General features: G+C 35.9%; 1 pseudogene; it reads left to right on the forward strand.

The window, feature by feature from the left end:
• Positions 1-22,421: 22,421 nt before the first annotated feature.
• LOC105809133 lies at positions 22,422-22,824 on the forward strand (annotated as a pseudogene).
• The last annotated feature ends 4,833 nt before the right edge of the window (positions 22,825-27,657 follow it).

The following is a 27,657-nucleotide window of genomic DNA, read 5'->3' on the forward strand; positions in this document are numbered from 1 at the left end:
TTCACTGATAATGAAAATAATTTCCTACATTTCATTAGCTTTGCTTTTTTATGCTACATTAAATGAAGGAGTCTAAATAAATCCCCCCCGCTTAGAAAGTTCCCTCCATTTATGCTATACGCAATTTAGTTTGATGTTTGCTTCTTCTGCCCCAATGAAGAAAAAAGTAATAAATATTCTTATTACAAAAAATCTGCAATTGAATGCATTGTCCATTTACTATTTGTAGCATATCACTTTTTTTGATATATTGACAATAGAATAACACTATGCTTAGTAGCTGAGATGCATTATGAATATGTAAATGAGGGGCTGAATAGTGTCCATCATGAACTTCTAACTTACAGCAGAAACTATAGGAAACAGCTTTGCAATAGTGGGAGTCCAGCAATTGGGAAATTTAGTCCCTTTACAATCTAGACTCTACCAAAGATTTCTGGAATCCCCTCTAGTGACTAATCACTCGGAACTCCACATAACTAGGGATTTCTCAACTTTCTCAGCTTGGGGACTTTTCCCTCAGATATCTATGTGATGTTCATTTTACACTAATGTTCATTAAGAATGTGTGGTGAAGAGAACAGAGAATGATAAGAAGTTTGTATACATCTAGTAATATTTAAAAATGCATTTGCTACCCGGATTATACATGAAGGTTTGACTGTAGGTGATTATATCTTCTCCCTCATAACACCACAAAAATGATTTTAAAAATTAAAAATATATATATATTTTAACTAATGAGAAAAAAGAGAGGAATAGAAAATACAATAGCAGAAAAATCTTTACGGTAAATTTTTAGAAAGTTGAATGAGATGGATGAGGGACATAGCAAAGCAGGGAATGCAAAAAGCTAATATACCACACAGAGGAGCTTCTGATGGTAAGTGAGCTCCTCCACCTCACAAATCTCCTGAGAGTCTCTGACTGTGGGTGTGAAAATAAGTAATTCAAAACCTAAGTTGTCGGAATTTTAAAATACTCTGAGCCTTAGAGGAATGTGATTATGGAGCCTGGGTCATGTGACAGGAAGCTATGGCCTAGGTAGCTGTAACCTTTCTTTCTCTGATTACAGATTAGCCTTCTTTTTAACCCATATTGCTTTGTAAAATATTGTTGATGACTAGAAGGCACCAGGGAAGATCACTTTCCTCTTCACTGTTCATCTTCATCATAGTTTAACTTCCCTCTTTCTTCTCTCACACAAAGACTTCATGACTATCACCTTGTCTACGATGGAATGTTAAATACACTCTTTTAAATTGGAAAGGAAATGAAAACGAAATATATGAAAAAGAAAACAAAGTGCAACTAATTAAATTGTTGTAACTCATCAGCCAGCCTTGTATAGAAATGTTATAATCCTGTGACATTTCTTTGCATTCTTCCTATATAAGCAACATCTTAACTTTTAACTTTGGAGCACTGACCCCATTTCTCTGGAGTCTGTATTTTCCAGGTGACCATTTCCTGCTTTTCATCCGAATAAACTTTTCAAAACTGGATTCTGATCCTTTCAATTATTTCAGGTTGACATGGGGAAGCAGGTAACCTGGAAGGTAGAAGTCAGTATAAAACTGAACACTCAGAGTTTGAGTGTTCAAACTCTTTACTCCTCCATAAATATAAACTGAGAAGGCAAAAAGGTTAGTCTCTGGAGAAGTTGATTCAGGAAGCAATGAACAACATGAAATATAGAGGTTTAGAGTGAAAACAGGGTGATTAAATTCTTCTACACATATTCCCCTACACTACCCACCGCCCTTTCCTCTGTCATGTTTCCAGAACACTTGTTACCATGTCTTATCTTTGCCCGGAAGAAAATTGGAGGATAGTCTGTGTAAAAAACAAATTGAAAGGCCCCAGATAGAAGACCTCTAGATATTTAGGAGTTGCCCAAGACCTATAGGAGTCCACCCTAAGTAAAGTCACCTGGTTGGATCATGTCCTCCCTTTCAACCTTCTTCCCCACCACCCAGAGCTTCTAATAAGCATTTGCACTTTGATTATATAGATTTTTATTGAGGAAATAATGTATGTGATAGGAAATCTTTAGACTAAAACAAATAAATGTTTATAAAAATGGGATCTAGTTAAACAAACAAATCAAATAATATTGCATACATAAAACAAGAACAAGAAACTATTTTTTAAAAGATCAGAGAAAAAGGATATTGGAAATTAAATTGCAGTAAAAGAATCATTAAAAGTCAGGAAAATCTATAAAGTAGCCAAAACATCAAAAGAGATGGAAAATAAGATGAAAGAGATTGGAAAAACAGAAGATCAATTTAAGTGGTTCAACATCCAACTAGTAGAAACTTTAGAGAGAAGAGAGTATAAAAAGAGGAGAGAAGATGATGAAAGAAATAAAGTATCTCCAAAACCGAAGGGCTTATTTCTTTAAGGTGAAAGAGACCACTGAATGCCCAGCAAAATTAATGAAATAAAAATCACACAAAGGCATGTTATCATGAAGTTTCAGAAGACCTGGGATAAAGGGAAGATTTTTAAAAACTCACAACATAAATATTAATCAGACTAGTAACATGAGAATCCAAAAGATAGTAGAATAATACTATTGAAAACTCTGATGGGGCTGGTAGCTAATGCCTGTAGTCCTAGCTACTGAGGAGGCTGAGGCAGGAGGATTACTTTAGCCTAGGAGTTCAAGGCTGCAGTGAGATGTGATTGCAGCACTGCACTCCAGCCTGGGTGACAGAGTGAGACCTTGTCTTGAAAGAAAGAGGAAGAAAGAAAGAAAGAAAGACCTGATGAAAATTATTTTCTGCCTATAATTTTATACCCAGGCAAGGTAGAGTATCAATCAATCAAAAGTGAGAATTGAATAAAGACACTTTCAAATGTAATAATTCAAAAAATTTACCTCCTATTTACTTTTGCTCTTTTGTCAAAAATTAATTGGATATATTAGTGTGGATCTGTTTCTGGGTTCTCTATTCTCTTCCATTTATCTATGTGTCTGGCTGTCTGTCAGTATCGCTGACAGAGATTACTGTGTCAATGCCTTTTTAACACCTCTTCACTGTTTTTAATTAGTGATTCAGGATATACTGGAAGTTAATGCATACATTTGCTCTGCTACTTTTTACCAAAAAGCTATTTTTTTAAAATTTTCATTAGCTGTGGTAAAATTTGCTAATTTTATATATTTATAAAAATATTTAATTTCTGTTTTCATTAAGATCTACATATACTTGAAAAATAATATATAACTATGTGACAAATGCTAAAATGGATACATACAGAAAATAATACCAAATCAGAAAGAAAACAGTAAAATTCACCAGAGGTAATATAGGGAGTAAAAGGAGGATTAGGGAAATTTAATTTAAAAAGAGAACAACTGAGTTGTGTTTTTCCATATCTAGAAAGGGTACCCATGGAGAAATTAGTGGTTGATTGATAAGATTAATTTCAAAATACAGTGTAAGAAGACTTCCACTTCTAGTCAAGACAGAATAAAAGAAATCAGATTTACCCACCATCTGCCTGAAACAATTAAAGACTAAAAAAAAATCAAATAATGACACACAGACATCAAACATAAGATATTAAAGGACAGTAACCCCTCAGAGTCATGAAACAAATATTAGCCAAAGTAGCAAATCTCATAATTTATGGGGCATTGCCTAGAATTTTTAAAATCTCTTGCTTCTTACTGGGGAAATATTAACCTTAGTTCTTGGCCCAACTAAAGCTTTAAAGTAAAGCCCAAAAGGATGAAACTGTTTCCAAATAACCACATGCAGAACAAAGACCAAGAATATGCCTAGGAATACAAAAATATCTAAACACAGAAAGGTTAAATGCACAATATCTGGCAACCCAATAAAAAAATTATTGCAAGGCATGCAAGAAGCACAAAAGTACAACACATTAGGAGAAAAATTGATCCACTGAAGCTGACTCAAAAATGAAATGAAGTGAAATGAAGGCATATGGAATGCCTTAGTTTTGTATTAATAGTATTCTAAGCTATTAGGAATTGGGGTACTCTTTAGTGGGGTAATTAAGCATGGAAAATGACATGGTGATTAATGTAAAGTAGAAATATAGAATTTAGTGGAAGCAAAAGCTTAAAACCTTGAAGTACTCCCAATTATTTGGTAGGATGCTGGTTTTCCTACCATATAATGAGAAGAGGTTGGGAGCAAATTGATTAAAATCTTGAAGCACATGGCAGCCCCAGTAGGCTGGAGGACTTATGTATGCTGGAAGCTGACTTTTGAGTTATACAAGCAAAACTAGTATCATTTTAGAATGGGGTATTATAAGTGTGGCTAGAGAAATAGCATTCAGATTTTATACCAAGAACCTCTGGGTGATTTGAGGTCATTCGAAGAGCGCTGAAATTCCATCTGGGCCCTAACCAATATTGGACACGATTACATAGTGCTAAAAGTCAGGTGTTCAAATAATCTCCTTCCTCTTTTTCCTTTTTTCTTCACTTTTAAGAAATAATGAAATAATACAAAATTTTATCGAATCTAGTCTCCGTTCCTTACATGAAAGGCGTAAATAGACATAAACCTGAAATAGAAATATCCCAGCCTCCACACTACCCAGCTCCAATTGTTGGAAACAGTAGTTTTGAAACTAAAAAAAAAAAAAAAAGCAGATACTAAGCTTACTGGAGTTTTACACGGGCTTGGACCTTGGCGGTTCCGCTCTGTGTGTCTGCTCTTGTGGTATCTAACGAGGCACTGGCTCTCCGGCTATCACTGCTGCCTTTGCCTCTGTGCTCCTCTCGGCACGTCCTCTGCAAGGCAGAGCCCCACAGCTCCCATGCAAGGCCCCCGCGACTGAAAAAAGATTCTCAGCAGCTACTCCGGAACCCATTTAGAACCCGCCCAGGAGAGTAAATTAAAGGCAAAATAAAACAAACTGAATCACAATAGAACTTGATTGATTCATTTATTTAACCAACCCCTACTTAAACAATTTTCTTTCACTTTAAATGTTAATTTAGATTTAAGCAAAAACAGTTTCTATCTTTTCTTATCTGAAGGTTGATTTCTACCTATAACAATAATTTAAAAAGTTATTTGTTTAAAGGGCTTATTTAGTCAGCAAAGTTGAAAGATTAGATTCAATTGATTACAGCCAAGAAATATCATTTTAGCAAGAACAATCTTCCCCTTTCCCAAATAATAGCAGGTAGAACTGTAAGATCTTGACCAGGCTGCGATAAGGTTTCAGACAGCTGGGCCCTTGCCCAGGACATTGGTCTATAAGGGCACACAACAGTGTTTCTAGCTGGAGAAAAGTATATTTATAGAACTTCTCTCTGTGTGAATATAAGGTTGAAAGGACTATTTTGTTAAGCTACTTGGGATGGGACAGGTGAGATCCCTGAAGATGTTGTTGAAAAGCATGACAAAAAGTAAAAACAAAGCTTTCATTTTGCCCAGTGGGGATGGGGTATAAGTTTGAAGGCAGAATGGAATTGGCACATGGCAGTGGATGAGAGGCTGAGCCTCCCGCCAGCTGTCTTTTCTTAGGTTCCTTTCCTGCAAGGTACCTGGCTTCACCTTTAAGGTCTATTAAACAAATATTCAAGGAAAATCAGTGTGAGGAAGCATGTAATATTTATCTGCTTGGTCTACAATATTATTAAGCTATCACATATCTTGGCCTTACCTTGGGCTTCCAGAACTCTGTCAACCCTAAATAACAAGACTCAGAAAATGTAAGTATAGAGTTTATTTGAGCTGAGAGCTTAAGGATGGCCATCCAAGAGCATAGATTCAAGTTGCCCTGAATATATACTCCAACCAGCAGAAGTTACAAGTGTTTTTTCCTTTTTTTTTCCCTTGAGACAGGTTCTCTCATTCTGTCACCCAGGCTGGAGTACAATGGTGCAATCATAATTCACAATTGTAGGGTGAGGTAACCTTGGCTTGATCTTTTCTGCCAAAGGTCAGGAAGTAACACACTTCTGCACACCTTACTATGCCTGACTAGCCTGCCAATTTTAAACATTGACTACACTAGGAGCCCCCTACCTCCTCTTCTTTTGTGTCTTAACAACTCACCTTAGCCAGTCAGATAAGAACAAGATTCTGCAGTCAAAATCCTGGCCAGTGGGATGAGACACAGCCATACGTCTGTGTTAGGGATAAAAGGTAAGAAACCCTCCAGTAGCAGGCACTGGCTGGCTGCTCTGACTGCCACCAGGGGCCCTTCTGATCAGAAGTAAAGGTTTTGCCTTGCTGAGACAATTTGCAGTTTCTGACTATTTTCTGAACGGCAATGCGGATCATTTCTAACACTACAGCCTTGAACTCCTAGACTCAAGCTATCCTGCTGCCTTAGCCTCCTAAGTAGCTGTGACTACAGGTACACACCACCACTCCCAACTAATTTTTTAATGATTTTGTAGAGATGAATCTCACTGTGTTGCCCAGGCTAGTCTCCAATTCCTTGTCTCAAGTGATCCACCTGGCTTGCCAAAGTGCTGGGATTACAGGCATGAGCATGAGCCTGGTAGACAACCAGGTTTTTAAGAAAAAAGAAGAGGCAGTTCCTAAGTTGTTTACCAATAATTTACATTAAAATAGATAACCTATTGATTGGATAAATGTTGTTCTTTGTATCACAAATCCCAAGACCACAAAGATAATGGGTGAGGCAGCTAGTCCTGAACAAAATGTTTTTAACCAAATGCCCCTGGGCATGAGTGTGAGGGGGCATGATGTTGCTAGGATGGCTCATTCAGGGATGGCCCTGTTCCAAGTTGGGGTTGGGGGTGTTAGAGCCGGTTCCCCTCGGCCCCAGGAACAGAGAGGCAGAGTCACCGAGGCTGCAAATGGCAAAGGAGTTTATTGGCTAGCTCGAGCTAGGGTCCAAGTCCCAGAGCACCAATGCAGTGGCCTTTTCTAAGGGCTAGGACCCCACCTTGGGGTAGAGGTTAAGCTTTTATACCTCTTTCTGTTTTACACACGACACACAAGTTTCACACAACACGCTGGGCACACCTTCCCCCCCTCCCCTCCTTAGTTCATTGGTTCCTTTAAAAGGGGCTGATCGTGTTGGCTCCTGATTGGCTCCTTTAAAAGTGGCTCCAAGCCTCGGGATTTTCCCGCCGGCGCCAGCTATGGTCAGCTTCATTTCGGGGAAAGGGCGGCAGGGAAAGGGCGGCGTCATTTCGGGGAAATTGAAACTTAGGCCTACTCCAGGAAGTTCAGCCTGTCATGGAGTCACTCCTGCTCTTACTCCTGTTTTTCATTCTGATTAACTATATTTAACAAACAACTAAAAGCAAGCACGGTTACAGAAGCAAATAGCATCAGTTAGAATCAGAGAGAGAGAGCACATTTGTCTCTAATCTCAAACAATTCGTCTAACACAAAGCAAAGTACATTCTCCTACTATCAATTCCAGTGTTTCAGAGGAGTAAATGTCTCAGTGAGAAATTTTAAGAGTGCCAAAAGCTGAATTGGAATAGCATTACAGGGTGGCAAAAACGAGACCTCAGCCAAGTCATTGATTTATATAGCTGCAAATACCTGTTTTGTTACTTGTTAGATCATCTTTAGTCTTCAAAATACCATGAGTTTCATTTGCTGGGAGAAGTTAAATAATGAGAAATACATGGTAGAAATATCACTTACATAAGAATTATAAACAAAAAGAGAATCTGTATGCCAGAACAACAGCAAAAAGATTCTACTGGGGAGTCAGCTAAAAGCATCATGAAGAAAATTAAAACCCAGTTATTCTTTAGAGACTTCTTTGTGGCCAGGAAATAATTCAGGGTTTATTAGGTAGATAGCAAGGGATCTCCCGCTATCCTAGGGACAAACGCAGGCACCTTGCCTTGGTGCAGTCTCGAGCAATTGCCCTATCTGGGGAAGATGGACAAGGGTAGGCACCCTGTCTTACTACTGATCCACCTTGATCCTGCCCTAAGCAATTGCCACACCAGGGGGAAGGAGGAATGCCCTGCTACTCTGCAAAAGAATGCAGAGAATTCCCCAGCCAGCTGGCCAGGCAGCTCAGGCACAATAGGATCTAGAAAGTGACCTAGAGTAACCTAAGGCTAATTATCATTCCATTAACTGTCCATCAAAGTGGTTCCATGGTGACATCTGAACCATGAGAGGGGCCCAATCCAGACAGTATCAGAAACCTGTACTTAAAAGCACTTGTCAGGATTCTTTTCCATGAATTTTCCTGAAGAAGCAAATTTTGGAATGTGGTTGAGTATAAACCATGGTTTGAGAAGAATCAAAGTAGAACAATTATCTGTGAATGACAAAAGACTTAGAGTAGCCATGATTAAAGAAAATTATTCTTGAATTGTTCATTAAACAAAGCTAGCCATCATCTTAAGTTATTTCTTTGTTAATTGTTTTTATACCCTGTGAATGTTAGGCAGTTGCCACCTAAGGAAAAATCCTAAAGTTAAACATATGACCATAAGACGCAGTTGTTTTCATTAAACCAACAATAATAAACTAGTTTTATTTACCAAAGATTTACCCAACTCATGTGAACTAAAAGGCATTTGATATAGTGTAACAGAGGAAATAAGTAGTCACCCCTTCTCCCATAGATATGGAAGGGGAATATTGACAGAAGGGAACATATAACAGAAGAAATGGTTTGAAAAAACAGCAAAAATGTTATACGTCTCTCTAAAACATCCTCCACTCCTTTTGGAGAACTAGTACCTGCATCCCTGCCACAGGCCAGCAGTTGGGAGGGGAAGGGGAGTGTCCTTTGTTCTTTGTGCCACAGAGATGGGATTAATCTGGGTGGAGGTCACAAAGGTTGTCTTAGCCAAAGATAGGACTATGGGATTAATAAGAACCTTTTAAAGCTCTGTACTTCTGCTCAGAAGCAGGACATTGGTACTTTGGGACAGCAGTCTGCCAACCTCCTCATTTGCTGGCAAATTAATAAACTCTTCTTTCCTTCTCAAACTACTTGTCCTCATTCTTCTGATGTCACCTCAGAGACAAGTGCCAAACTTTCAGTAACAATAATTTCTATTTTTCTGATAAAATAGTTGATTTAAGTGCTTACTTTTTCTTCAAACCAACTAATTAGAGCTCTTTCATATATTTTGTAGTAAAATATCACACATATGACACATATAAAAATATAGACATACAGACACACAGGCAGAAGCAAGGTTTGTAGTTTTATAAAGTTCTTCATTTGCCAGCTTTTAAATAGTTTCTCTCTCACATTAGACTATCAAGCTCTAAAAATTTTTAGCTAGGAAACCCAAACTTTGCATTTCCAAATACATAACTCTTAGGTGAAAATTTATTATATATCCCAAAGGCACAGAACTTACATCTAAACACCATTATTTGCTAAGACAAAGAAGGACATAAGTAAAGGCCCAGTCAAACAAAATTGCCAGGAAAAATATTTTAAACAAAGGTAAGTTTTTTAGGGAAGAAGATGCCCTTATAAATGGAGATTTCCTTTATAGATTAAAAATCTCTTTTACAAAGAGTTTCAAAATAGCCAGCTAAATGCCAGAAAGTTATGTTTTAGGAGAAAAATCTAGTTATATAGGTGATCTTTTCAACTTAGTTTGTTTCTTGACTAGATTACTGACATCAGGGGTGGAGCCCTTTAATGAATAGGACAATGAAAGCATTTATAGTTAATATTTAAATATGTAAAAATCAGGCACAACTGGAAGGCAGCACATCTAGATCTTTAAAAATCAAGGATCTCACTTTTACATTGAATACCAAATTCCCTAAAGAGAAAGAGATCAGGTACTACTTTTATCAGCTCTTACAATTCTTTGTTATTTAGCTACTCAGTTTCCTTCATGACAACATGAATTGTAATTTGTGAATTAAAGGGATAAGATTTCAAAAAATTATTGAACCTAATAATTCTATTTTATCTTATAATTCTAAATACATTTCCCCCTTTTGAGAAAAGGAGGTGTAGGTATTATATTAATACAATACACAAACCTTTTTGAAAAGTTCAGGCTTTTTGCAGTAATTGCAAAATAAGGGATTGAGTCAGTTTGGGAACTTACTATGCCATTTAGGGCTGGAAAATTGTTTTAGCTGTAAACTCATGACTTTCTTTGATTTTCTTCTTTATTTAACTTCCTATTACTTTTCTTCCTTGATTAGGATTCGAGACATTTGATCAATGAAATTAACTAAATCATGAATTTGAGAGGTAGCCCTACTAGCAATTATAATTGCCAATTCTTTATCTGATCTATTTATAAAGTTTGTTAAGAAGGCATAATTTTGGTTGTTTGCATAACTTTCTTCTGATAGACCTGAATATTGCTTAAACCTTTTTTTTTTAAACCTCTCATACCATGACAATATAGGCTCATCAAGATTTTGTCAGCATTATTGTATTTTGTTTTATTTAATTACTCTTTGGAAAACCAAGGGGATAGCATCTAGTAAATCTTTGGCAGTGCTGCAGGCCTGTTCATAATCTACTTCAGAAACTATATGGAAGTCCTCTGAGGCTGTGGTCCCCAACCCCCAGTACCGGTCCATGGCCTATTAGGAAATGGGCCATGTATCTCCGCCTGAGCTCTGCACCATCACCTCGACCCACCCACCACACACACTCTACCCCACCAGACCCCTGGTCCATGGAAAAATTGTCTTGCATGGAACTGGTCCCTGGTGCCAAAAAGTTTGGGGACTGCTGCAGGATTTCTCCAATTTGCCTTTGCTATACAATCTTTAGCTTTACTTTCTGAAACTAACATATGAACCAGTTAATATAAATCAGAGAATTTGGGATCAAAAGTTTGAATGCTTAATTTCAATTCTCTAACAAATCCAGCAAGGTACTGAGAAGTATCTAGGAATCTTTTAATTACACGTTTAAGTTCTACTTTTGACAAGGTTGATAAACCAAGGCAGGTTCTTCACCACTAACATGTTCCCTGAATGGAGCTAGGAGAGAAGGAGCAGCAAGAGGAGGGCAAAAGGAAGGCAGACCCTGGGCAAGGCAGTTCAGATAATAAAGGATCAAGAGAAGGAGAAGTTAAAAGCTAAGGGAGGAGAAGGAAAAATTCAGCAGCCTTTTTTTAAATTTTTTTTTTATTTCAGCATATTACGGGGCTACAAATATTTAGCTTACGTATATTGCCTTAGCCCCACCTGAGTCAGAGCTTCAAGTGTGTTCATCCCCCAGACAGTGCACACCACACCCATTAGGTGTGCATATACCCATCCTCTCCTCCCTCTCTCGTCTGCCTGACATCCAATGAATGTTATTACTATATGTGCACTTAAGTGTTAATCAGTTAATACCAACCTGATGGTAAGTACATGTGGTGCTTGTTTTTCCATTCTTGTGATACTTAACTTAGTAGAATGGGCTCCAACTCTACCCAGGATAATACAAGAGGTGCTAGACCACCATTGTTTTTTGTGGCTGAGTAGAACTCCATGGTATACATAGACCCCATTTTATTAATCCACTCATGTATTGACGGGCACTTGGGTTGTTTCCACATCTTTCCAATTTTGAATTGCGTCAGCAGCCTTTTTCAATTCAGAAATTGGTTTAGACAGTCTTGTTTTCCACTTGCAAAGAAATGACGTTTTTAGAACCTCTTTTAGGAACTTCTAAATATCATTGAAAGTATACTCTCCAAGGTATTTTGTTTTATTTTAGAATTTTTTTTGTAATTGAGCAAGCAAATAAACTAGTTTAGGTACTTGAAAGTTATCACATTTTGGCCACCATAATTTGAGGTCATCATGAGCTATCTTGACCAGTTTCCTAAATATTTGCATGAGGAGGTGCTCTAAGCATTAAACATAAATCCAGCTGGTATTTCTAGTGATAGATCTCTCCTTAAGCAGGAAACCTCAGTTTTAGAAGCACAACTGCTTATAATTTAGGTTTTCCTTTTGAATGACCAAGAACACCTAGTGGAAGGAACTCCTGTCACTCAAGAAGACAGTTCATATTTGTCAGTTAAACTGAGTTTCAGAATATGGCCGATTTTAAAGATTACAAATGTTTCACTTCGGCCACAAAGATTCACTTCCTCTTTTCAGAGAGACACTGTTTTCTCCCTGACCAAAATTTTGAACAAGAGAAAAGGTTGTAAACTCTAATGAGTAAGACAAATAAAACTTTAACCTCAAAGAAAAGTGAAAATTGCATATCTGCAATCAGCAGAACCTCTAGAGAATAAGAAACCAAACTCCTACCTTGTGGTAGAACTTCAATTCCAACTTCAACAAATGGGAATGTGTATAGCTGTGTTCCCAAAAGTTTGGTCCTTGTCTAGAGGCCAAATCAGCAAGAATGAAGGAGGAAAAGTGGTTTGAGGAAAAAGAAAGAGAAATTTACTAATTTACCAACAAATTTACCAACTAGCGTCTCAAAAGACCACCACTCTGCCTTTAAGCAGAAAAAGAAGGCTTTTTAAAGTGGGGGGGGCAGGGTGGTGGTGGTCTTGGGTCGATGTGACTGGTGTCACATGTTGTGGCTTCAGGCTATTGTTGTTTAACTATAATTGGTGGTTTTGGTCAACCTTATCTCTGGTGATGATGATCTTGTGACCCTAGTCTAGACAGTTCTGTTGAGCCATCTCTTGTGGTTTAAGATACTAGAAAACAAACAACAAAGAACGTTTTTCTGCCTCTTTGATTACTGGCCTTGGGAAGGAATACAGGTTTTAATTCCCCAAAGGGTGGAGGGTTTTAAAGAGAGAACTCATAAAACATTTTGTCACCCTTTTTTAGACCTTTACCTCTTTTACGGCTGGAATAAAGTCTGAATCCTTAGCCAAGCTGGGAGGATTTGAACTAGAGCAAGGCCTTATCTGAGATCCCCGCTGACTTCAGTGAGGGTGAATGAAAGTCATTTTTGCCGGTACCGAGGTTCTAAATGAGCTCTAAACAAAGTGGCGGAGATCACTGGAGGCCTGCTTCGGGTCTCACCTAGTGTGCCAAAATGTTAACCTTAAATAATGAGATTCAGAAAATATAATTAACTGTGGAGTTTATTCCAACTCAAAGCTTGAGGATGGCCACCTAGGAGCATAGAGTCAAGTTACCCTGAATATACAATCCAGCTAGCAGAATTTGCAAGTGGATTTTCAAGGAAAAAAATAAGAGGCAATTGCTAAGTTATTTACTAACAATTTACATTAAAATGACATAAGCTATTGATTAGCCATACGTTGTTCTTTGTATCACAAATTCCAGGAACATGAAGATAAAGGAGGAGGCAGCTAGCTAGTCAGGAATAAAATGTCTTTAAACAATTGTCCCTGGGCATAGGTGGAGGGTTTGGAGAGGGTGGGGATGACTGAATGGGTCTGATCAATTTTGCATACCTCAGGTAGTCGGGCTGCTCTGAGCTATTTTTATTTTCTCAGTTCCAATCTTGTATATCTAGCTGTGTATCACTGAAAAACAGAGATACAGGTAAGATAATATTTATACAACAGCTCAGTTAGGAACCGTAAAGCATAATACAAAACCACACTTAGCATAAATTACACAGTGCAGGTGCTCAATATTTACTTTTCATTAGGTTCATTCCACCTGTCCTAACATACTTTAACTCACCTGATGAAAAGTAGTAAAATGTTATCTTGTGCATTTTCATATATTGTTTAACTGCTGTTTGGGGTTTATTTGTAAATTGAAAAATATCTTAGAGGCAGGAAGTCAGTGGAGAAGGTGGCAAAACCAGAGTCCTATTTGCTGTAGAAATTGTGGGAAAAAATAAGCTGAAAAATTAATGGATTGTCTTAGAGTTCCAGAAGGAATATGTTGCACTACAATAAAGAGTAGGACCTACACATGTATATATTCACCCACTTAACATATTTGAGCACAAAAATCCATGTTGTGGGCATTTTTTGTGGCACTGGGGAAAGAGCAAAGAACAAAACAATGTCCTGTCCCTGTAAAGATTTCATTCTGGAGAGATGAGAGAGACAGTAATCTATTAATTATATACACTATGTCAAATGGAGATGAGTGCTATGGAGAAAAATAAGGTAGGGAAATGGGGAAAGGTAATACTGGCTGGAGTTTGGCTGATTTGCAGTTTTATTTTACATGGAGTGATCTGGGAAGACATAACTTGCAAGGTAAAACTTAAGCAGAGATCTGTAGGAAGTGAGGGAGTGAGCCACGGAGTTCATCCGGAGAAATGGTTTCAGGTAAATGGAGCAGCAAGCACAAGAACTGGAGGCATTGGTGCATTTGACTAACAAGAAGAAGGTCAATATGTGTGGTCATTAGAACAGAGGGGAGAGTAGTGGGAAAAGTTGGAGAGAGAGCAGAAGGCCCAAGTCACATAAGGCTAACTGTTTATTGTGCAACATTGGATTTCAAGCAAGATGGGAAACTACAAGAGAGTTTTGGACAGAGGAGTGACATGACCTTGAGGAATGTTTTTAAAGGATGACTTTGCTACTGTATTAAGCCTGTACTGTACAAAAGAGGCAGGGGAATGTCCAAGGAGGTCAGTGAGTAGCTACTTTAATAACATGAAAGGAAAGAGGAGAGTATGAACTAGGAATTGGCCATGACCTGGGTATGTGGAGAAGGAAAAGAGCACAGAATTTACTGATCATTTAGATATGGGGTTGAAGAGAAAGTGAGAGTAAAGGAAGAAAGACTCCCAACAGTACGGGAAGATATTTTATCTTCATTTAAGGTGGTTCCAAATGTGATAATTACCAGTCTATTTAAAACCTTCTTTTGATAAAAAGCATGTACTTCTGGGAAAAGTTTTCCTTCAGAAAGATCTGTGAAATTATTTTAGTGAGAACATTTGAGGTGAGCCCCTACCTAAAAAAGTAAATTTAGATAGCAGTTTAATACCTATAAGGCTTCAGGGAGTATTATTTACATGATTTCAGTAATGGTTGATTATAAACAAAGGGGTCTCACTAAAAGATAATTAATCTGATAAAAACATAGAAGAAAAATTAATTTTATACAGATTCAGTTAAAATTATCTATGAAGAGGTGAATATAAAGTTGTTTTTAAAACAAAACCATAAATTCAAAATTGTTAGGCAACCAATCTCTGTTATAACTACTTTTAATGTTCAAATGTATGTTTTAAAGATTTATTTTATTTTATCTGTGATATATGATAAAAATTAGCTACAAGTACCAACAGAAAAAAAAAAGATTATGGAACCAGTCAGAAATGTTGATATCTCACAATGTAAATGAGAGATTCTTTTTTTACTTCTTCTTTTTTATTTCTTATTAATTTTCAAACAATTCCTACGATACTGGGGGGTGGGATTAAAATTACTGGGAAAATAAAAAGTGAAGTCCACATAGAATCCAACAAGAACATGTGTTGGACTGGGTTAATAGACGAAATATTACAGTCAGTTCAAGGCTATGTTGACAACTGTTATTTCTTTTGCCACGAGAGAGCAATAAGTAAAGGTCACCAATATTGACCTTAATCAAATCAAGGCAAAGGATAGAGGAGAAACTTCTGAGTGTTAGCAAAAGATACTTGTTTCCTTTGAAGCATAAGAAATTAATTTGGGGGAGCAAAGTGAATGGCAAAATCGAGGCAATGGCCTGTGGAAGAAAGCTCAAGACTAAATGCAGAAAGATAGAATGAATATTGAAATTCAGAAGAGAGAATGCTGAAATGTCTTGTTTATTTAATCCATCACATTACTGCTGGAACCTAAAATTCAAAAGAATTAGACAAAGGCAGATTTAATAGATGTTGATATGTGTCTATCATTTGTTGGCCCAGGGAGTAAAACTAAACAAGCAATAAGTTAATAGAGGAAATGATTAATTTTTATTGACAAATATTATCACATTTAGCTTTTAAAGAAATACATAGATTATTTTTGCTACTTTCTTGTCAAGTTAAAAAAAATTTAGAAAATCCAAGTATTTTCACATATTTACATGGGAAGTAAACTCCCAGTCTGGTGTCTGAGCACCATGCAATTTCCTGATGTTATTATATTTGCTACAACAGGCAACTTCTCAATATTAGGATTGAATTATTATCTCTTAGGACCAAAAAGCTTTTTAAAAAAGAATCTTATAAAGGCTTGTCTGCATTTCCAGCTCTCACTCTCAATCCCCCACTGTCTTCTTTACCTCTCCATAGTTCCAGTTGATTCAGGAATACTAGAAAAATAAATAAGTAAATAAATAAATATTATAAAATTCTGATTGATGTCCCTTCATATTCAGCACGGTCCTCACCGCTGTTTGAAAAATCCTTCTTTGATTTCCTTTTGTAGTTACAACAAACAACTCTCCATTCTTTTCCCATTTTCCCTGAGCCTGTATCCCTTACACTCTCAGAAATAATCGTTTTTCATTTTTAAATGAAAACTTTGAAGTCAGAATCTTAAATTCACCTTCTCTCTATTCCAAAAGCTCTCTGTGTCATCACTTTCCTTACTTTGTTCTATTAAAATCTTCTCTGAGAGAAGGACCCTGTCCTCTTCAGAGAACCACACCATCCTTTTAAGTCCACAATGGTTTCTGGATTGATTTCCACGTATCTCCATATTCCATCCAGGACTGTCTGCATCCCTCCTACCCAATACCACGATATGTTGTGAGTTTTTTTCCCCCACTTCCTATAAATATGGTCTATTCCCCAATCTCCTTACATTAAGGATCTTTCTTCTAAATTTCCTAGATAAATGTCTAAAAATAGCCACAATACCTCTACTTCCTTCTTACTCACCCCTTAGTGCCTTCTGCTTTACTGAAAATGTTGTCATGAGGTCATTGGGACCTTCCTAAACACCTTCCAACTTTGTCTTTTGAGGAGTCCTCATTCTCATCTATTTTCTGCAGCGTCTGTACCTGCTGATAGAGATTTTAATAATCTCCCTTCTCTAGTACTTTTTATAACAGTGAATTCTCCTTTGTCTCTTGGGCCATCCCTTCCCTGTCTCTTATTGTTCTGTTCTCTAAATGCAAGTCATTACAGTGTTCTATCATAAATTTCTCTTCTTTATTGTACTTCTTTCCTTTTTTAATGTCATTTATTCCCATAACATCAACTATTATCTTAAAGATTCTGAAATTTGCTTTCAATTAATTTATTTTTATATTTTTATATTCAGAAAGTTTAATTCTCTTATTTATCCATGTATCGATTCATCCAAAGATGTATTAGTACTCATTAAAGTTTAGATAATAGCATTACTTAATGAGCTCTGGTATCAATTTTTAGTTCATTATAACTTACAATAAAATATATACTAAAATATAACTGATAGAACAAGATAAAATGATAGGATCAAAGTAATGAAAGAGGCAAGAAGTACTAAATGATTCTATGACTATCTTAGTTTGTTTTCTGTTGCTGTAACAGAATATCACAGACTGGATAATCTGTAGAGAAAAGAGACTTATTTGGCCATGGTTCCAAAGTCTGGGAAGTCCAAGATCAAGGGGCTGCCTCTGGTAGGGGTCTTCTTGTTGTATCATCCCAGGGCAGATGGGTGAAGCAAGCATGTGAGACAGAGAGAGAAAAGGAACCAAATTCCTGAGGTAACTAACCACTCCCACAATAATAGCATTAATCCATTCGTGAGGGTCCTACCCTCATCATCTAATCATCTCTTAAAGGTCCCGCCTCATAATACCATCACAATGGCAATTAAATTTCAACATGCATTTTGAAAGAAACATTCAAACTACAGCAATGATAACCTAGAATAGAGGGAACATATAGTTGATTATGAAAGTAGGCACAGAGCGTCCTAGTAAATACAGTTAAAAGGGAAACACTATTGTGCACATCTAATTATTTGATAAAAAGTACAAAATCATTAAGATTCTATTCTCCAAGAAGAATTTGTAGCATGATAAAAATTTTCATATTGTGACAACAAACAATAAACAATTTAATAAGTATGCATAGCGATACACCAAACAACAAATAATACTTCTCTTAGGATGCTATTTATTTTAGAAAAAAATAGAAATACAGGTGTAAAGATAAGCTCACCAGGCAGATGCTGTTTTTTCTCAACAGCTTTTGTTGACAAGTTGCCACTTTGCTATCCTTTTGAGGAATGCCTTCTGAGAATTACTGAAACAGATTTTATGGCTAAGGTTATAAAAGTAATATTCCTTTTGGTGAGCTTCACATTGTAGCTCCTTATACTTCAGATGTACTTGATATATGAAAGTAATACATTTAGACCATTTTTTCCAAACGTATAACTTGAAGCTAGTGAAAGTGTCCTTGATCTATTTTTCTACCGAAGTTAATATGCTACTATGACTAAATTCCGGTAATCAATGGTTATAAACACACCAACTCAAATTTGGCAAAAATTAGAATGTCTGCAAAAAAAGGGCATAAATGCGTTTGTACATGTATCTATCATGATATTATTTAAGTTGGGTCACTGTAAGACAAAGATCTGGTATCCACAAATGTCAAGAGGTTATGGCTGAGACCTGGATTCTGTGTTCTGACTAGGAGTGTAAGAAATCACATCATGCTTCTTACTCATCATCTCAACATATATTTGGACTGTGGGTGACACAAATTTGGATGGTTTTGGACAAATTTGTATTACTCCTTGAAATCATGTGTTACCTAATTACATTTTGTCCTACAGTGACTCTAGACTGCAAAGAGATTTCAAACCAAAATGAAACTCACACATTTGAGGCTCTTTGCCAGTTTCTTTGAATGCAAAATTTAAATTTTGCATTGCTCCACCAAAAAAAACAAGATTTTTCCTGTTTATAGCTGCTTTCTCCTACAATGACTGCCATGCTGAATAACTAATTTCTCAAAATGCACCAATGTATTCTTCAATAGAAACAGGCTTCAGCCAGTCATTTTGAAAACCTAGGTTCTCAATAGGAAAATAATATATTTCCACCACAATGTCGGACACCAGCCTCAAAAAGCATGCATTATTGTATAGAAATTATATATTTGTTCACTGTGTTTTAAGAAAAATACTACCCAACTGCATAGAGAGGAAGAAAGAAAACATTGAGGGAGAAAACAAATAATTTTACTTCAGAACAACAAAGTCCTAAGTTAACCTGGGCTTATATTTCAACCTTATATTTAAAATGGTCATGGTCCTGAAATAACTCCATTTGTTAACAAGCTACCAGGGGAAAAAAATGTATGATTCAACTGCCTTCTTTAAATTTCAGAAGGTTTTTTAGAACTAAGAAAACTAGTCTTTAAATTGATACACGTAAGCTACTTGAGGAGTATTTGTAAAAATGGCATTGCTCATAGGAATGGGTATTATTATTTCTTTTAAAAGCTTTATGATAAAAAGAATGAACAAACATAAGCAAGCAACAACTCCACATCACATATATAATAGGTAACCCAAGAGCAGTATGGGGAAAATGTACATATCTTTTATTTGTTTATTTATCTATTTATTTAGCTTTTAAACAACAGAAATGTATTTCTCGCAGTTCTGGAACCTGGTAGTTCAAAATCAGGGTGCCAGCATGATCGGGTTCTCGTGAGGTCCCTCTTCCAGTTGCAAACTACACTTCTCCCTGTGTCCTTACATGGTGGGAGAGCTCTTTTAAAATACAACTTGTACAAAGAAATTATTATACTGTTAATTAACTAAAGTTTATTTAGAGTCACAAGCAAAGTTTCCTATCATAATATTATCTCATGTAGTCCTCATTAGACCCTTGTGAAGTAGTATTATTTAAGGGAAAAAAAACACAAATGAAACTAATTAAATTAGAGAATTTCTCAAAGCTAAAGTTTAGTCGTCATTATAAGAGGGCTATTTCTTTACCAGCCCAAGTCTATGAAGAGGGAAGGTCATTCCCTCTGCCCTGCACATGGGGAATCACAATCAAATGGAAGCTTTTTCACAACATAGTGCACAGCAGATATAAACCACTGGAAAGGAAGTTGGAAACAGACATAGCCATCCGCCAGGGATGAGCTACTGTTAGGATTTGTACAACTTCAGTAGATACACCTCTGGGTCTGGCTGAAGCTATACATATTAAGAAAGACAGGGGATTAATAGATATTCCTTGATCATCACAACAAGATCCTAGAAAGAATAGATTAATACACCAGCCAATTAGTAAGCAGTCTAATTAGTAATACAAAACAATGTCAGAAGAAGAAAAATAACAAATTTTTGGAGTGTATATTAAAGATATTTAAGAAAGCACTAATAAAAAAGTCCAGAGATTTGCATAAGTTGTGGCAAGACTAAATTTTTAAATATATCCAATTATTTATAGAATTTTGCTGATTTCTTTTTAGAAATTACACAGCTGCTGAAAGTGTTGGCTTTTAAGGGTTCACAACAGCCCCTTCCCAGGAGAATTGTTCTTAGCTAATGAGAGCTGCCTCCTTTCCTAGAGTAATATAGCTGGTGACTGACTCTAGCCTGGGTGAAAGAATGAGACTCTGTCTCAAAAAAAAAAAAAAAAATCACATGTACCCTATAAAGATATACAACTGTTATGTACACATAATAATTAAAGATTTTTTAAAAACTTAAAAAAAAGAAGACAGTATCACTTACATCAGAAAGTCTCTAAGCTAGTGGGAGTTAGGCAACTAGACATATTTGAGTATAGTTGAGATTATATACACATACAGACAAATATATCATAAGCAAGCTCTGGGAAGATACAGGATGAACACGTAAAGAAGAATTGACATGTGCTGGGTCTTGAAGAATAATTAGGAGTTTCACAGGAAAAGAAAGACGTTTGATTTTTAGGCAAAGTAACAGTCTATGCAAAGCCAAAGAGATAAGTGAGAGAGTATGATCCGTTAGAGGAACAGTAAGGATTTCTTTATGACTGAACTATGGATTGTAAGTTCAGACGTGGCAAATGGTGTGATTGGACAGGCTTGAGTCAGATTGGGAAGAATCTTGCATTAAACAGTTTGAATTTTATCCTTGAAGCACTTAGGAATGTTTGGAGTTTGGAGAATGTTAAACAATCGAATAACATAACTATATATTTCGCTTCAAGGAACTTTTATGCTAACAACTTGGAACTTGTGCACACCATTTCATAACACTCAAACTTGAAATAGAAGGGAACTTCCTCAACCTGATATAGGGCACCTAAAAGAAACATCACACTTAATGGTAAAAGATTGTAAGCTTTCCCCCTAAGATTAGGGGAGGGCAAGTATGTCCACTCTAACCATTTCTATTTAGCATTATACTGGAGGTTATAGCCAGGGCAGTTAGGCAAGAAAAAGAAATAAAAGATACTTAGATTGGAAAGAAAGAAGTAAAACTACCTCAATTGCAGATGATATGATCTTCTACACAGAAAATGCTAAGCAATTAACGAAAATGAACTATTAGAGCTAATAAATGAGTTCATCAAGGTTGTGGGATACAAGATTCACATACAAAAATCAATTGTATTTTTCTACACTAGCAATGAATAATATAAAAATGAAATTAATAAAATAAATTCACTTACAACATCAAAAATATTAAAATACTTACAAATATACTAACAAAAGAAGTGCCAGTTTGTACACTGAAAGCTGTAAGATATCATTGAAAGAAATTGAAGTTTAAATAAAAAAAAGAAATGTTCTTGGATTAGAAGACAATATTACTGAAATGGCAATAATCTGCAAATTAACCTACTGATTCAATGCAATCTCTATCAAAATCTAGCTGCCAGTTTTTGCAGAAATTGACAAGCTCTTCTTAAAATTTATATGGAAGTGCAAATGACTCAGAATAGCCAAAACGGTCTTTAAAAAGAAGAACAAATTTGGAGGACTCAAACTTCCCAGTTCCGAAAGTTACTACAAAGGTATAGAAATCAAGACTGCGTGGAACTGGGATATATATATACTTACGAAGATCAATGGAATAGAATTGAGACAAGAAATAAATCCATCCTTTATGGGTAATTGATTTTTGACAAGGATGCTGAAATAAATTTACTGGGGAATAAGCATAGTCTTCAATAAATGTATCTGGGACAGCTAGATATTCAAATGCAAAATAATGAAGCTGAACTCCTATCTGACATCATGTAAAAAAAACTAATTCCAAATGGATCAAAAACCTAAAATGTGAGAACTAACTACCTATTAAATTCTTAGAAGAAAAGGTAGGAGTAAACTTTCATGATTTTGGCTTTGAAAATAGTTTCTTAGATATGACACTTAAACATAATCTATGAAATATAGATAAATGACATCATCAAAATTTAAAATTTTGTGCTTCAAAGGATGCTATCAAGAAAGTGAAAAGACCATGTACGGGATGGGAGAAAATAGTTGCAAATCATATATGTGATAATGATCTGATATCCAGAACATAAAAAGAACTCTTACAACTAAATAATAAAAAGATAATAACTCAATTTAAAAATGGCCAAAAAGCTTTTTCTTCCCTGGCTGCTTGAGGATCAACCACCATCATGAACAACACAGTAACTATCTGGACTTGAAAGTTCATGACCAATCGACTACTTCAGAGAAAACAAATGGTCATCAATGTCCTTCATGCCAGAGAAGGCAACAGTACCAAAGGCAGAAATTCAGGAAAAATTCAGCTGAAATGTACAAGACCACACCAGATGTCTTCTCTGTATTTGGATTCAGAACTCACTTTGGTGATGGCAAGACAGATGGCTTTGGCATGATTTACAATTCTTTGGATTATGCAAAGAAAAATGAACCCAAACATAGACTTGCAAGACATGGTCTATACGAGAAGGAAAAGATTTTAAGAAAGCAGTGAAAGGAACATAAGAACAGAATGAAGAAGTTTGGGGGACTGCAAAGACCAATGTTGGTGCTGGCAAAAAGCTGAAGGAATAAAGATTCTGCAATGACATTCATTTTCTGCAGCCATTGTGTAGGTTTTCCACAAGAAGATTAATAAAGTAAAAACTTTTATGTGAAAAAATGGCCAAAATTGAATAGACATTTCTCCAAGATCTGTAAATGATCAATGAACACATGAAAAGATGCTCATCATGATTAGCCATGAGGGAAATTCAAGTCAAAACCATAATGAGATGCTAGTTCATGCACACTAGGATGGCTGTAATAAAAAAGATAGACAATATCAAGTGTTGGTGAGGACGCAGAAAAATTGGAAGCCTCATACATTGGTAGTGGGAATGTAAAATGCCACAGCTGACTTGGTAAATAGGCAATTCCTCAAATATTGTAATCATGCTAAACATGGGGTTACCATATGGCTCAGCAATTCCATACCTAAGTACATACCCAAGAGATTGAAAACATATGTTCACATAAAAACTTATACATAATGTTTATAGCAGCATTATTCATAACAGCCAAAAAAGGAAACAATTCAAATGTCCAAAACTGATGAATGAATCAAACAAAATGTGGTATGTCCACACATAGGGATATTATTCAGCCATAAAAAGGAATGAAGTGCTGATGCATACTGCAACATGGTTGAACTTTAAAACATTATGCCCAGTGAAAGAAGCCAGACACAAAATGCTACATATTGTGTGATTGGATTCATATGAAATGTCTAGAATAGACAAATTATTAAAGAAATAAAATAGATTATTGATTGATAGAAACTAGAGGAATCAGGGATTAAGTAATGACTTCTAGTGAATTCAGATTTCTTTTAGGGTGATAATATTCTGGAATCACATAGTAGTAATTGTACAATCCTGTGAATATATTTTAAAAAACACTGAATTATACACTTTAAATGAACTCATTTTATGGTAATAGAATTCTCACTTAAAAACATGTGTCATGTAAATTACATAGGAATAGTTTCCTTTGCAAATAAGGGATGTAAAGTACATTCTGATATATAGTTCATGTCCAACAAACATTTGTTGAAAATATGAATACATAGTAACTCTGGTTAATAATAAAATTGTAGAAAATTATAATATACCAGGTGTAACTAAGAATTTAAATTAATCACAAACAGAAAAGATCAGAAAACCAAAAATAGAACTGTTTTTGAAAACAACAACTATTATAGAGATTTAAACCAGTTTCCCTAAAAAATGTACCAGCTTTTTTTCTGAGTAGAATTACTAAGTAATATCTAAATATAGTACTGCCAAAAATTACTTGCTAAGGGTTATTCAAAATGGACATTGAGTAGGTTCATTAAGGTTTCATTTATGAATCTTGACTTTTGCAAAGTTTTAGGTTAATATGGAATTTTAGGAGAGATTAATCAACTCCAATTTGTAACAAAATACTGTAATCATGCTAAGTCCTAAATTATTCTCTAGCATATTCTGTACCTAAATTGATTAAAAGACTTTTTGTCTTTCACCTTTCACTTAGGACATGTATTTTAAAGGATGGTTATATTTATTCCAAATTTATTTAGCTAAAGATAGTGATCAATTTTGACTTCATTTGAGATGAATATGACAGAAAATGGAAGGTTGGTAAGGCTTCTCTTTTAACTATTTCATTCCTAACCTCTTTAGTTCCTTTAACAATGATCTTATTTGAAGGGTGTGGAGGGGTTGTATATATAAATACAAATATATCTACATATCATGTCTATGAATTATCGCATGTATATTTACTGGTGTATATTCAAGCAATTAACAAGTAAGTTAATCATATCATTTATCATACATTTCAAAGAGGAAAGAGAATAAAATTTTAACTATAAATTGCAGGTTATAACTAAAATAAGATGTATTTTTAGACTGTAATACTGTTAGATTAGTCAGAGAATATTCTTGTGTTAAAACTGACAACCAACTTGACTTAAGCAGTGAATACATGTCCTAATTAAGCTTAATGTTCTTGATGGTGAAGGGGTATTTTCTTGGTATATGTTAAACAGTAGTGCGATGTACTGATTCAATTGCTCTGGAGTAAATCTAATTTTGTTATCAACGTCTTTACTTCATAAGAGTGAGAACAAATGAACACATCCAATCTAACTTGGCTTTGGTCATTTGCAGCTTGATTTTTATAATTAATCCACCATATATGCCTATTTGTTTGACAGATTTGCAAGTGTCTTCAAGTTATTTTGAAGCTCTTGATGGCATTCACTCTTCCTGTTAGGGTGTTGCTTTCCTTGATGACATCCTCACGATTCAGGGATCACAATCATATGACTACACAACAGACATTTTTCCCTCGTCAACTTGCCAACAAAAAGAAGGAATATAGTGGTGCTGACAAAAGAGGATTTCTGTACCTAGACACAAACATAATTGGAAAGAGCAAGTATCCACTTAAAAACCAGAGATATCCCTTAGGGCTGCAGTCCCCAACCTCCAAGCCGCTGACCAGAGACCTCCGCCCCCCACACCTCACACCCCCTCGGTGGAAAGATTTTCCTTCATGAAACTTAGGAACTGGGGCCAGGCAAGCAAGCAAACTTCATCCGCATTTACAGCGGCTGGCTCCCAATCTCTCATCACTAGTATGGCTGCCTGAGCTCCGCCTCCTCTCCCTCCTCCCCGTAATCCCTGTCTGTGGAAAAATTGTCTTCCATAAAACTGCTCCCTGATGCCAAAAAGGTTGGGGACTGCTGCTTAGGGGACACCTTATCCCCCTCATTTCTCAAATTGGCAAACTAAGGAGCAGGCAGGCATACCCAGAGTCACAGATGGAATAACCAGGACCCCAGCTCAGGCTCCTGATATCTACCCTCTGCCTGTTCACTACAGCTGGGTCTAACATGCGTGTCATTTCTATAACAATTCTCCTTTTAAATGTGATGAAGACAGCACCAGAGAGTTTCCTTTCTTTTTGTGTTCATACTCATGTTCATACATGCCATTTTAATTGATTTTATAATACAAATACAGCAGCATGAACATAATCCTAATGAAAGAAATATTTCTCTCACAGTCATGGCAACTTACAAAATAAAACTCTCCACAAACATTTCCAGACTCTGGCACTAAGCGGCCTTTAGATACACTTAGTTGCCATCTCAATGTGACCACAGCTTTGACCTCTGGTTTTCTCACTTAACACAATAATGCATAGATACTTTCTGTTGCTATACAGAGAAAATTATATATGCGTTTCATATTTTTCATCTTCAAAAGCTGCCCAATATTTTAATATTCTGATGTGTCCTAAATAACTTAGTTATTCCTACAAATGGACATTTAAGTTTCTTACATTTTTCTATTTTTTTAAAAGACAGCATTGCAAGGAATATATTTCTGAGTTTTTGTGTCCAAATTTTATATGATTGCCTTAGGTTCGATACTCATATATAAGATTAACCTGATGAACAGTATATATAGTTTTAATTGTCCTTGATTCTTATTATTATCATATTGCTCCCCAAAAGGGCTCTACCAATTAGTTGCTTCTAGTAATACATAAGGGTATCTTTCACTGGATCCTCACCAACAATGGGTATTACTGCTACAACATTTTTCAAATGGTCAAAATACTGTATTCTATATTAATTAATTAATTTAATTTATTTTAATTTTGGCTAAATTAGGTTGATTATTATTTTTCTGTATGTTTTATGTGTTTATGGATTCATTACTTCTTAAATACTAATTGCCTTCTTCCATGATCAATTAATATTAATATATTTATTTTATGTTTGATTTTCTTTAAAATTGTATTCACTGATTATTAACTCATGCAAACAGTTGCTGAGTACCTAGTGCATATAACTGGCCTGAGACTTCATAGCCCCTACCCTCAAAGAGCGATATGGATTGGGAAATATAGGTTATGATTAGGAATCATGGCAAGGCAGTTATCACTACTGTATAAGGAGCCCTATTCCAGGCGTATGAGCTAGAGTTAGTCTGCCTGGAGGCACAGGCGGATGTGACAAAAAGTACTGAAGGAAGAGGCTACGCAAAGCTCCTTTGCTGCTTTTGACTTTCACGTTTGACAAATGGAGTCACATACATTCTGGAGAGAAGAGTCTCAGCTCAGCAGCTTTATACTGCTTTGGGGGATCCTGTATCCTAACACAGACTAACATGCCTTATGAGTCAGAGGAGGCCTAGAGTTTGTGTCCATACTCAACCAGGGTAGTTGGAGAGACGTGAGGCTTTGATACACTGGACCACATTCAGGGATTCCCAAACCAACTCAATCACTTCAATGAAATTCTCTAGAAATAACATGGAAATACCAACTCTAAAAATCTATCAGTATACTCCATCTTATTTTCCATTTCTACTTCTGACAAGATAACTATTCACAGGTGTGTCTTTTCTCCACATGGCACTAGCCGTGTGAGAGTCTGGCCATGTATTGTATGTTAATAATGTAATGGGTGTGGAAAGGTTTTGAATCTGAGATGCATCATACACACTTTAGTTTTTACTTCTGTCTTTTTGTGTTACTTTTGTGCTAGAGGTGGTGAATTATTCTCAAACACTTACACATTCTCTTTTTTCATATACGACCAGCTGAGTAGCAGCTTATACTGTTCCTGTGGAAATAGAAATCAAGTTCCCCTTCTCCTTTATATGGCAACTATAAAGGCTAACTTTAAAGAGAGGCTAAATTTACATGGCAACTATATCTGTTTTCATTCATTTTTTTAATAAACAGAGCAAAGTAACTGTCAATTGGAAACTTGTTTACAATATTATCAACTGCTTGGAAGATTTTACTCACATTCCTTGGGGCGGTCACACATTATATGAAAAAATGGTTACATCTCGAGGGGCA

The sequence above is a fragment of the Propithecus coquereli genome, unplaced genomic scaffold (assembly GCF_000956105.1).
Source record: "Propithecus coquereli isolate 6110/MARCELLA unplaced genomic scaffold, Pcoq_1.0 Scaffold19, whole genome shotgun sequence".
NCBI classification, from domain to species: Eukaryota; Metazoa; Chordata; class Mammalia; order Primates; family Indriidae; genus Propithecus; species Propithecus coquereli.